The sequence below is a fragment of the Alosa sapidissima genome, chromosome 19 (assembly GCF_018492685.1).
Source record: "Alosa sapidissima isolate fAloSap1 chromosome 19, fAloSap1.pri, whole genome shotgun sequence".
In the NCBI taxonomy this organism is placed as follows: domain Eukaryota; kingdom Metazoa; phylum Chordata; class Actinopteri; order Clupeiformes; family Clupeidae; genus Alosa; species Alosa sapidissima.
Genome location: NC_055975.1, coordinates 3,189,364 through 3,200,812, shown reverse-complemented (window position 1 = coordinate 3,200,812; position 11,449 = coordinate 3,189,364).

The window sequence follows — 11,449 nt, the reverse complement described above, 5'->3', positions numbered from 1 at the left end:
CCCACACCAGAATGGTACTGCCGAGTGAAATTGGAGAACCTTATTCGACATGGCTAGGTGTATGCTTATTGAGAGTGAGCTACCTAATGGACCTATGGACCTATGCGGCCTATGCGGTACAGACTGCAGCTGTAGTGAGGAACAGATGCTTTAATAACCGCACAAAGCAGACACCCTACTTCATGCTGACGGGGAAGCAACCTAATGTCTCTAGGATGCAGAAGTTTGGGTCAGAGTGTTACACTTACAAACAAGACAAAAGAAAGCTTGACTCAAGGTGTGAGAAAGGGATCTTTGTTGGATACGACAAAATAGTCCAGCTTACATGGCCTAAAACGGGAGTAGAACAACAAACACAGACTGACATGACGCATGATGACGATGACTTTGATATTCAGGAAAGAGCTAACAGAGCCAGACAGGGTACTGATGTTAGTGCAGGACGCACTGAGAACCAAAGTCCAGTAACAGAATCTAAATCGAGCGACCAGACGCAGGATAGTCAGACTGACCAAGAGACTAAGCGATACCCTCCTAGAGAGAGGAAGAAACCAAGCTATCTGACTGAATATGTTACTGATTGATGGTAAGTAGGGGTGTGACTTTTGAAACCGACGTCTCGAATCAGTGTCGAGGCTTCGAAGCACAAGTGTTTCGAAACACTGCTTCGAAACGTGGTTCAAAACAGCCATGTCATGTGACCACTGCTTCGAAACATCGTTCAAAATCCCCATGTCATGTGACCAAAGTTAAGTGAACCTTCGGTGCATTTCACCGGTGTCGGCAGGCGTGCCTGCGCGTTCAATTAACAGTGTAGCTTTCTCTTAAGCAATAACCATGATGGTGTAGTGGTAGTGAGGCTGTTTTTTGCACGGTAGCCCAGGCTGCTCAAATGTGGTTCAATCCCCGTTTGATTTGTAAGGTATTGTTTCAGATCGTATCTGTTTGTGTTTTCTTACTTCACCATTAATCATACAATTTCAACTAAACTCTCAGAATGGTCAAAAATCGAGAGTTTTTATAAGAAGAAAGTGATTTAGAGAACACATAGTGGCAGCAATAAGACTCCCTTTATTGTGACTTCATGTGGTCTCCCATCCAGTAATTGACCAAGGGCATGCTGCTTAGCTTTTCACAAAGACTGAACACAGGTAACACAGCGAGCCACGAACTTTAAAGACTGCATCTCTAATACGAAGCATTTGACAGATTTGTTTCACCCTAAACAGCTCTGAGGTGTCAGAATTGTTTCAAAGCTTCGGAACAATTCGGCACAATTGCTTCGAACGTTTCAGTGTTTCATAAAGCCTCGCTTTGCCCATCCCTAATGGTAAGAAAGATCAAGTTCTGGCGAACATAGATTACTGTTACAGACTAGGGATGACGTCGACGCAAAAAATACGTCGACGCAAAATATGAGCGTCGATTCGTCAAGCATAACGTGTGCTGCTAAATATTTTTAATTTTACACCTTCAGTGTTTTCCATACGTTGACTAATCTGTGGCTGGGCACCACGAAATCAAAACCGGCCACCACACATTGATGTTCTATGTTGTAGGCCTACAATTTAAATTAAAGATAAGAATAATTTCATTGAGCTGCACTTTTTACTCACACAGCCTTTCCTCACCCCGCCCGCTCTCTCTCGTTACGAGCCCGCTGCTCCTCCTCATATACGCTCGTCCTCTGCATGTGCATTTAACAAAATATTCACAATTGTTGTTGCCACATAGAAGCACTGCATAGAACACAGTGGGCTAAATTGCTATTAAATCCGCTTAGCATCGTGACCATGCGGCGCTTGTTCAAAACTGCTGCATTAAAGTTAAAGTAAACTCTGCAACATAGTACATTGAGGAGACTAAACTAAGTTAAGTTACAGTATGCAATCAAGCAGTATCTCAGAGCTAACGTTAGAATACTGTTTGGATGTCAAGTTTAGCATGCTTACTTGCAGCTGCTTGTATTCGTTATTCATGCAGGGCTCATTTTATTGACTCTGAATGTTTGCAAAATCCCAATGTAAATGGAAGTGTTTTCCAAGACTCAAAAGTGCTTGTCCAAAGGAGAAGTACGAACCGTTATTTGAACTAACTACGTTATGAATTGCATCCACACATCAGCAGCCTTTTAACTGTGTTAATGTTAATTGCAAGGATTCCCACACGAACGTCTTAAAATGACAGGCACTCATTTAGACATAGGCCTACACTACTGAACTTTATTGAATGCTACCTCTGACTAAGAATGCATTACTTTGCACTTGTATAGTCTTTTATTTTGGAATCTTAAGAGCAATAAACATATATTGCAATGTTAAAGAATTCATGTTTTTTCATTCAGATATGTAAATAAACATGTATAAGGTGCTATTAGTGAATTAATGGGGAGATAATCGATAATCGAATCGAACTGAAAAAATTAATCGTTAGATTAATCGATGCATCGAAAAAATAATCGCTAGATTAATCGTTTAAAAATTAATCGTTTATCCCAGCCCTATTACAGACTGATGTGTAATGTACCCCTAACATTCAGAGAAGCAGTGACCTCAACTGAATCGAAACAATGGGTTAGCGCGATGGACGAGGAGATGCAATCATTGAGGGAGAATGACACGTTTGCCCTGACCAGTTTACCTGAGGGAATGGCTACAGTGGGGGGTAGATGGGTGTATACAATTAATCACGTTTGAGAGGGAAACAACAAATTAAGGGTTTCCGAGATTTTTTTAGAAGAAGTAGATAGATGATAGACTTTATTGATTCCCAGGGGAAATTCAAGAAATATAAGTAACGGGTACTCACGGTTATGGATAGAAATGCAGTGGAGTAAAGAGTACAATATTTGCCTCTCAAATGTACTTGAGTAAAGTCATGAGTACTCCCCAAAAATGATACTCGAGTAAAGTACAGATCCCTCAAAATTGTACTCAAGTACACTGTACTCAAGTAAATGTACTCCGTTATTGTCCGGCTCTGTTTAGTAGTAATAACGCAACCTCAAGCTGATGCAAAATGGCATGCTCACACAATAGGTACAACTGTTTTGAGGTGATTGTTCAGTTTTGCAGAGGTTGTCAGCGTATGCAAGGTTTCTACGTGTTTGGCTAGTAGTTCGCTAGTTAAGGACCAAAAACTCCATAATGCTTCTCTAAAGAAAACAGGCTCTGAAACAAACTGAAAAAAAAATGTTTTAGTCCTGATTTGAAATAATTACTACATAGACTGCAGAGTGGTGTGCCTTTTAGAAATATCCATGTTGACATGGTAACAGTTTGCTCTGAAACTCCTTCACAAAGACCAGGTGATAATGGGTTAATTTTGGATGATGTAGAAAAATGGTGGGATTCTATGCATGTTCATGTGTGTAAGGGACCGATTAGTGAAGGCATGAGGACACAAGGAGGTTTGGTTCAAAATGGAGGGTTTTTATTACGCAAAAAATGACCAAAGATTGACAAAGTCCACAAACTGACAATTAGGCCTATAAAAGAGATCAACCAAAAGTATAATGACACTAAAGGCACAACTGACGTGACGTAATCTGAACAAAAAACTGACCTGACACAATGAAACAAAAGGGAACATATATATCGGCTTGGCCAAACCAAAGGACACAAAAAGGGGATAAACTAAAAAATAAAAAAGGGGATAAACACAGAGCAAAGTAACTAAGGCCAAATTCCCCCCTCGGGCACATGGCAGACGTGGTACGGTCTAATATGTCGGCACAGAGACTTAGTGTTAGACTTACTCTCAGCCCTCAGCCACGCCTTTGCCCTACCAGGAAGGGAACGCCCCCAACGCTCAGCCCAGGTAACTCAAGACAAAAGAAACACATGATTAGTAACAAACAACTTATATAACCTTACAGTGTTAAAATGTGTGCACCCATATAAAACAATGTAAGGCTAAAGTACAAAAACGAATAAAGTAAATAAATGAAACAAAATGTTGCGTGAGTTATTTCAATAGAATAGCACATGTGACTGCAAACAATAAAATGTGCAGCAAATTCATGATGCACCAAAAGAAACTAATAATGTGCATTTGTGCCCCAGCTGTGGCGCAAGTGGCTGGGGCACCTTCACCATATGCCGGCGACCCGGGTTCGATTCCCGCCCCGTGGTCCTTTCCGGATCCCACCCCTGCTCTCTCTCCCATTCGCTTCCTGTCACTCTCCACTGTCACTATCATTAAAAGCATAAAAAGGCCAAAAAAAATATAAAAAAAAAAAAATTAATAATGTGCATTTGTAGAGTGAGGGCTTGTGTTACCATGTGCAGCTGTGGCCATCACAATGTGAAATTGACATGTATCGAAAACAACCAGACTTTTTGAGGTAAAAACAATTGAGCCCTGCTTTAAAGTTGTAGGTGTTGCCTTTTTTGTCACCTTTCTGTGGCTGACCAGAGGTAGGCTCTAAAAATAAAACAAAACACAAAAACAGTGTTCAGCATCTCTCCACTCACTTTTATCTTCTGTTCTTCCTGGCAGGATTTGACAGGTTGATAGTAACTCAGGACAGAAGAAAATGGCTTTTTCTCCATCACTCAGGCAAAATCCTGCTGAGTGACTTAATTTCCAAGTTCAACCTCCAGAGCAGAGTTGGCAAAAGTAGCCTATAAACTTTCCTCAAGGAGACACACAGATTAAAAACATTTATGAGCTCCGATTCAACTTCTTTGATCCAGTAAGTGCAAAAAGTGCAGACTATAAAAGTAAAAAATGAAAAAGTAAAAAGTATCAAGGACTATTTTACCAGCTGTAGTCTAGAAAGATATTCTAATCTAACAACTGTAATTTCTGAACCACTATGGAATTTCATAAATAAAAAACATATAGGGCAGCATCCAGGGAAGAGAAACACTTTAGCTGCAAAGGTTATAACAGTGCATCAGTGGTAAATATTGTGAGAAACTATGATTAATCTCATCCCAAAAAATTGATAAACTGACCTCCAATATTACCAAGTCAGCTAGTGGCACAGTAGTGGCATGGCATATGAGGAGAAATATGTGAATGGATTAATGCATTTTTTGAAACCTTCCACCATTTTCTCAAAACTGTAAACACAAACTCCACATTTCAATCTACATTCACAAAACCTCTGACAATCTCAACCACAAAAAATATTTCATTACTCAGTGGATTCAACATTTACTGTAATAAGTTTGTGTTTACAGTTTTGAGAAAAGGGTGGAAGGTTTCAAAAAATGTGTTTTAGCATTTGTAAAAACGGTATACTGGAAAAGACAGGCATTTCAGCACTGTAAATGAGAAGTACATTACAGTCTACAATGCACTCTAATGGCTCACTGATAGTTTCTCTGTATTTGTGATATGAACCTGCACTTTCCATCAACTTGTTTGCACTCTGAAATAGCTTATATTGGTTGTGTCACATCATTTTAAAACAAGTGTGATCAATTTTGAGTCGTTGTGTTTAATGTATGACATTTGTGCTTTCTTTGTGTTTACCTGGGTTTGCCACATGTGGTTACCATCATGCATCACAAGTGCATCAAAGTGCATGCAAAATGTGTTTTACTGCATGAGAATGTGTTTTGCAAAGAGTGAGATCTGCAAGTTGTGTTTTATATTTGAAAACTGGTTATGATTTTGCCAAAAGAGTGATCGATTCAAGAAATGTTCTTAAGCATTTGATTCAGAGAATGGCTTCCCACAGCAAAAAAGAATGCAGGATCCCAACAGCCAATCAGATTGCAGGATTCCCACAGCCAATCAGATTACAGGATTCCATCCCCACCCATATTGTAGGATTCTGAGAGCCAATCAGATTCCAGAATTCCAACAGCCAATCAGATTGCACGATTCTGGGAGCCAATCAGATGTCAAGGGTCGTGGAACAGCAGGTGCTCGGGCCCGCCATCGCCGCTTGTGGCTACATTTCTATTTAGAGTTTTGAAGACAGTGACTACAGATTGCACAACAGTATGTTAGTGCATGTTAGTGTTATAAAAAAACTGTAAAATCTTACTGACTCCATACATTTGTTGTTATTCATATGAACCCTCGCCTTTGCTTACATTTACAGTGTCATGTCCTGTGTAATATGTCAGAGCACGCCATTTGAAAATGCCTTGTAAGTATTGTTTGCCCTGCTGTTATAATTAGCCTGCAATGGCACTGGGTGATTGTCTCTAGGAGTGCCGCCATCTCCCTGATGTGTTTGTTTCCAATTGCATCACCTGGTCGCAGTTTTCCCTAAAAACAATTTCACATCAGCGGCTGCAGCAGCAGCTGGCACTGACAAAACAGGAAGAAGGCCGTGGCCGCAGGGCACACAGGTAATGGCATCTAACCACAGCACACAACATTAACATGAGCTGATGGAAAGAGAAAAATGTGAGGGGAAGAGTGAGTGAACAAGGGAGTCAGATAATGAGAGGGACAGTGAAAGGTAAAGGGAACAAGAGAATGAGGGAGAGACAAAAAGTGTGAGAGAGAGAGAGAGAGACCAAATGGACTGCAGAAAAAGTCAGTTTTCAAATGCCACGTCGTCTGTACTAGAAGCACAAGGTCGATTGCTGAGATTTTCAATAGACACTCTACAGAAAAAAACACTATTTATTAAGAGACAGAACACATTATTAAGAAACACACACCTGCCTTTCAGACAGGAAATTAAAAAAATGCAGTGTCATACTGGTGAAAGTCTGTAGCAGCCATATTTTTGTCAGGGTGCTTCTTCATCCTTGAGCACATCCATTAGATTAAGAACTATGCTGTACATTTCAATATTGAAACCCATTCACACCCATGATGCTTTATCCAGCCACATGCCATACAAAGTCGAGCAATAAGTCAATACGTACTCATCGGAGCAGACCTTTTGAATACCATCACATCACATCTGTATGCATGTGATTGCCAAGGCACATTCTAAAGCCTTACAGCCAAAAAGTCAAAAACGTAAAAAACTTTTCAAAAAGGTATTATAGCAAAGTAGCCTAATTATTGGTTGGGTTGGGGGTGGGGGTGCCGTCCATGGTGCTGGCCCGTCTGTAGCATTTGGTGCAGCAGAGGAATAAGGGGCACAAATAAAAGGCTCTGCAGCAACTGGTTTGCAGCACTAAAAGATGTTTTGCCGCAGCTTTGAGATATAGGCAGTGGAGTTGTCCCTGATGCTGCTATGTCTTTTAGTATTGCACAATGTGTTGCAGAGAATAGCATACACATTGGAATTTATCTAACCAAGTTTCTGCAGCAGCTTTGAACAACTGTTCAGCAAAGAGGTATTTGCATTACAGGAGCTTTGAGAAGCATCTGGCTATGAGCAGTAAGACGTGTTCAGATTTCTGTTGCAACTTTGAAGTAAACTGGACTAAAATATATTATCTGTTTAGCCTGGGTGCCAGCCGAACTTAGCCCCGCCCACAACATTTGAGGTTGGGAAGTTCAGTCTGGCATTGCTCCATTGTGGAGCAACTATGCTCGAACCAGAGCTGTTCGGACCAATCAAATCGGGTTTTACGATGATGGACAGGTGAGCAACAGTGCCTCGTCTATCACGTCATCTGAGCATGCTTAGGTTGATTTTGTTTGCAACAAAAACGCTGTGGCTAGAAGGAGACAGATGGCTTCTAAGACCCCATAAGGGAAAATGCATATTATTTAATTTAGGTTTTATCACTGAAAACGATTATTTCTGAAAACTTTGACCAAAGTTGAGATGTGGGAAAACTCATGGTTTCACTTTCATCAAGGGAAAAAAGCATGTTGCATTATTTGCGACAGACTTCCCCAGCTGTTTATAACATGTTTGTAGCATATTGGTGTTTTAGAATTATTTTTAAAAACGGAGGGGAAATATCAGTTTTTCCTAATAGCCTACCCTGCTACATATCTCTTAGATTTCGCTAACAAGTGTTGTAGGAGATATTGATGGTACAATAACTTTTACAAAAAAACAGAAAACAATGTTAAGGCATTTGTGGAGAAGAAGGATGGTTTGTGTGTTCTTCCTACATCTCACCGTAAGCTATTTCGTTGCTCTGATTGGTTAGGTCTATCCAATTGAGTGCAGAGGCATTCCCCCCCTGTATCGGTTGAAACACGCCCCATAATTACATCCCATTGGAGCCGTATCAGACTCATATTCTGACTAGAATTTGAGTATGACAACGTCAGGCTATTATCTGTTAGCTAAGAAGAGAATTACTAGTCACAAATTATGTTAGAATTCTAAAACGCATTGAACTAGAACTAGGTGAAATTACATCTAAAAATGCAACTGTTCCATTCCATTTGATAGATGTTATAGCAAATAACTTTCCTGTTGGAGAGAATTTAAGACTTTAGACACTGGGTGAAGTGTGTATATGTGCTGCTGACACTCTACCGGACATATCCAATGCACTCTTCTTATTTTAAAAAAGCTTTATTAAGTAGACTAGTGTGTGTGTGTGTGTGTGTGTGTGTGTGCGTGTGTGTGTGTGTGTGTGAGTGTGTTTGGGGTGTTGGAATTGGACATCTCCCCCCGCTGTTGTCGCTTCCTGTCTGCATTGTGGCGTGTGTGTGAGAGAGCCAGTGGAGCCACTGTGGGGACCATTACAGGGTCCAGTGGGAGCAGGGGCCCATCCCTCAGCGGTGCAGGCATGAGAGCCACACATTTGTTATCCAATCGTCCAATTTATGGAGCTGTCAGCTGCTCGCAGGAGAGAGCAGCACGCGATGGATGGAGGCTGCGGGGTGTGTGTGTTGGTGTGTGTGTGTGTGTGTGTGTGTGTGTGTGTTGGTTTACGAGTGTGTTTGTGTGTGTGTGTGTGTGTGTGTGTGTGTGTGTGTGTGAGTGTGTGTCTGTGAGATAGATAAATAGATAGATAGAGGAGGAATGGAGGTTTAGGAGAGAGGCAGGTTGCCTGGGGTTGCTTCTGTCGTCCTATTAATCTATTCATCAAAAGGAACCATGTCATTGTGAGCACTGGATTATCTGCAATGACTGTTTTTGCAGAATGTGTTTTTTGTGCATCACTGCATTAATGTGGGGGTTTGCCACCCCCACACCACACAACAGTGATTCACCTGAGTAACCATTTGTTGTTTTTGACTACAAGTAGATATGGAATTATTGACCAAATATGGACAGTGCCAGCGGACACAGGAAGTATCTGTGCTTCATTCAAAGCCGAGGTGTGGGAGATCACTGTCATCCAGCTCCAGCTAGCTTTGTGCCCTTGAACATTTTCGAGGTTTCCCCTGCTCGCACTCATCCCGGCCCCACTGGACAGGGTGCACACAGACAATTATTCTGGTTGCTGGATGGCAGAGCTCAGGCTGTTGTTGCACAGCCAGCCTTGGCAACTGTCTATGTGCAAAGACCTCCTGACAAGCGATGTGCCACCTGGAACCCGAGAGCTGGCGTCTGACTGCCTAGCCTGTGAATGGTGAGATTGCTGAAGGCAGGACTACCAGGCTCAGTCGTTGAACCATACAGAGTGCAAAAACCCTGTCCAGACAGTTCCTCTACTGTACTCTCTATCTACTGACGAGGTAATGTTTCACAATTCTCGCAAGATGTGTCCGGGTCGACAAGAGCTGAAGTTTCAAGGCTGGTTCTCCGGGTCACTAACTAGCTGTGCTCTATGGCTATGCTTTTATAAGTTTGTTTACCATCAAATTGGCTTCAAAGCTGTTATATAACCGTAAAAACGTTGACTTCCCATTGGTTAGCGTCTTGCGCTCTCCCTCAGAGAATCAAGGTTATATTCACATCCTTACGTAATCTTTGGTTCTTTGACTGTCCTTGAGCTCAGTCAGAGCAGGTGGATGGTTGGGCTGGTTATTGGCCTTCAGATTGACAATTACAGTTTTTTCCAGTTGCTGACATGCAAAGCACAATTACATGACCACTTCAATCAGGAAGTAAAGCACTATGAAAAGACCACAGGTGAGCATTGTGGAGCGAGAGGAAGAGGGAGGGTGAGAATGAGAGCGGGAGGAAGAGTGAGAGCTGGTAGAGGAGTTCATGGCCAAAGAAGAACATTTTTCTGCAATTTTCTTTTTTAGTTTACTGCTTTTTGTGAGCATATTTTTGTTGAAACATTAAATATTTCAACAACATGTATGTATATGCCAATATTTGTTTTAGTATTATGGCAAAGCATACTAAAGATGAGAGTGCTTTTCATTATGCCCAACAGTGTGTAGTTGGTTAGACAAAAATCTGGTAATATGACTGAAGTGTGTACCATTTGGTGCAAAAGTTTGATTTCGATAATGCTATACTGTATGTAGTTTTGGTTGCAGTGCTTCATTTTGCAGGCTATATGAGGTATTTTGCAGTTTGGGTGTGTGGTTTTGTGAATTGTGTTAAGTATTTTTATAAAACCACAATAGTTTGCAAAATAGTGTGCAGGATCCTTAATGGCTTGGTTAGATTTTGTCTTCCACGATGGTCTTTTAGGATTGACCATATCAGACTATGCGAGCATAGAACCATAAATTCTTGCCACGTGTCTTGGTCAGGAGACTGGACACATTACATAGTCTATATTTCACGTTGTGTGTCGTCATAAGGGCTACATACACACCGGTGCCGACATGAGTGTGGCCTATTCCACTTTCAACATTCAGTTACATTCCACTGTTCTCAGTACAACTCTGCACACCTTTTTCATGAATTTGGATTGAACTATTTTTGGCACAGTCCTTTTTTCACACTTTGGGGCCGATAAAAGTAATGTTTTCATTAAACTAGATTTCTATTGTTTGCTGCTGCATTCCCACATACATTCCCACAATCCCTTTGCTCTGCACATGGCAAATTCAACATTGCTGCTGTAGAATCACACCACCCCACATGTGCTCTCCTGATGTGTTATAGGAACCATAATTAGGCCAAAAATCAAATACATTGTTGCATGATGTGCGAAGACCGGCCTCCACTGCAGCAGCTCAGTCAGAAATGGCCCTTGGTCCTGTAATTTCCAGTTGTCAGGCTCAGCCACAGTGGAGGCACTAATATTAGACTCACCTAAATTAGAGAAGTCCTGCTCCCTGCTGAACACCATCTGCCCTGATGGGGATGGAGAGGGCTCTGTAATTGATAGGTTGTGGAGAGACAAGTAAGCATTTGGGGAGGCTGACTCTGTGATGGCTACCCTTTTATTATTGACAAGCAGGTCACTGGGGTGGTCCTCTAACAGTCATCTCCTCGTCTTCCACAGACTCTAGCCCATGTGTGCTTTTAAAACACGCAATGCAATGCGGCAAAAAAATACACTAGTGTACAACTAGTTTTCTGTTCATGTAACTGGGTCATACTTATTCTATTTTGTTGTTTCATTTTAGTTCTCTTCTTTTGTAGTGCATTATAGTTTTCTGGTATTTTAAAGTGTCCCCTTTAAAATATCAGAAGACTATAATGGTGTCCAGCAAATTTCTAATTTATTTTGAATGCATAGACTGGATGTCTGGTGTA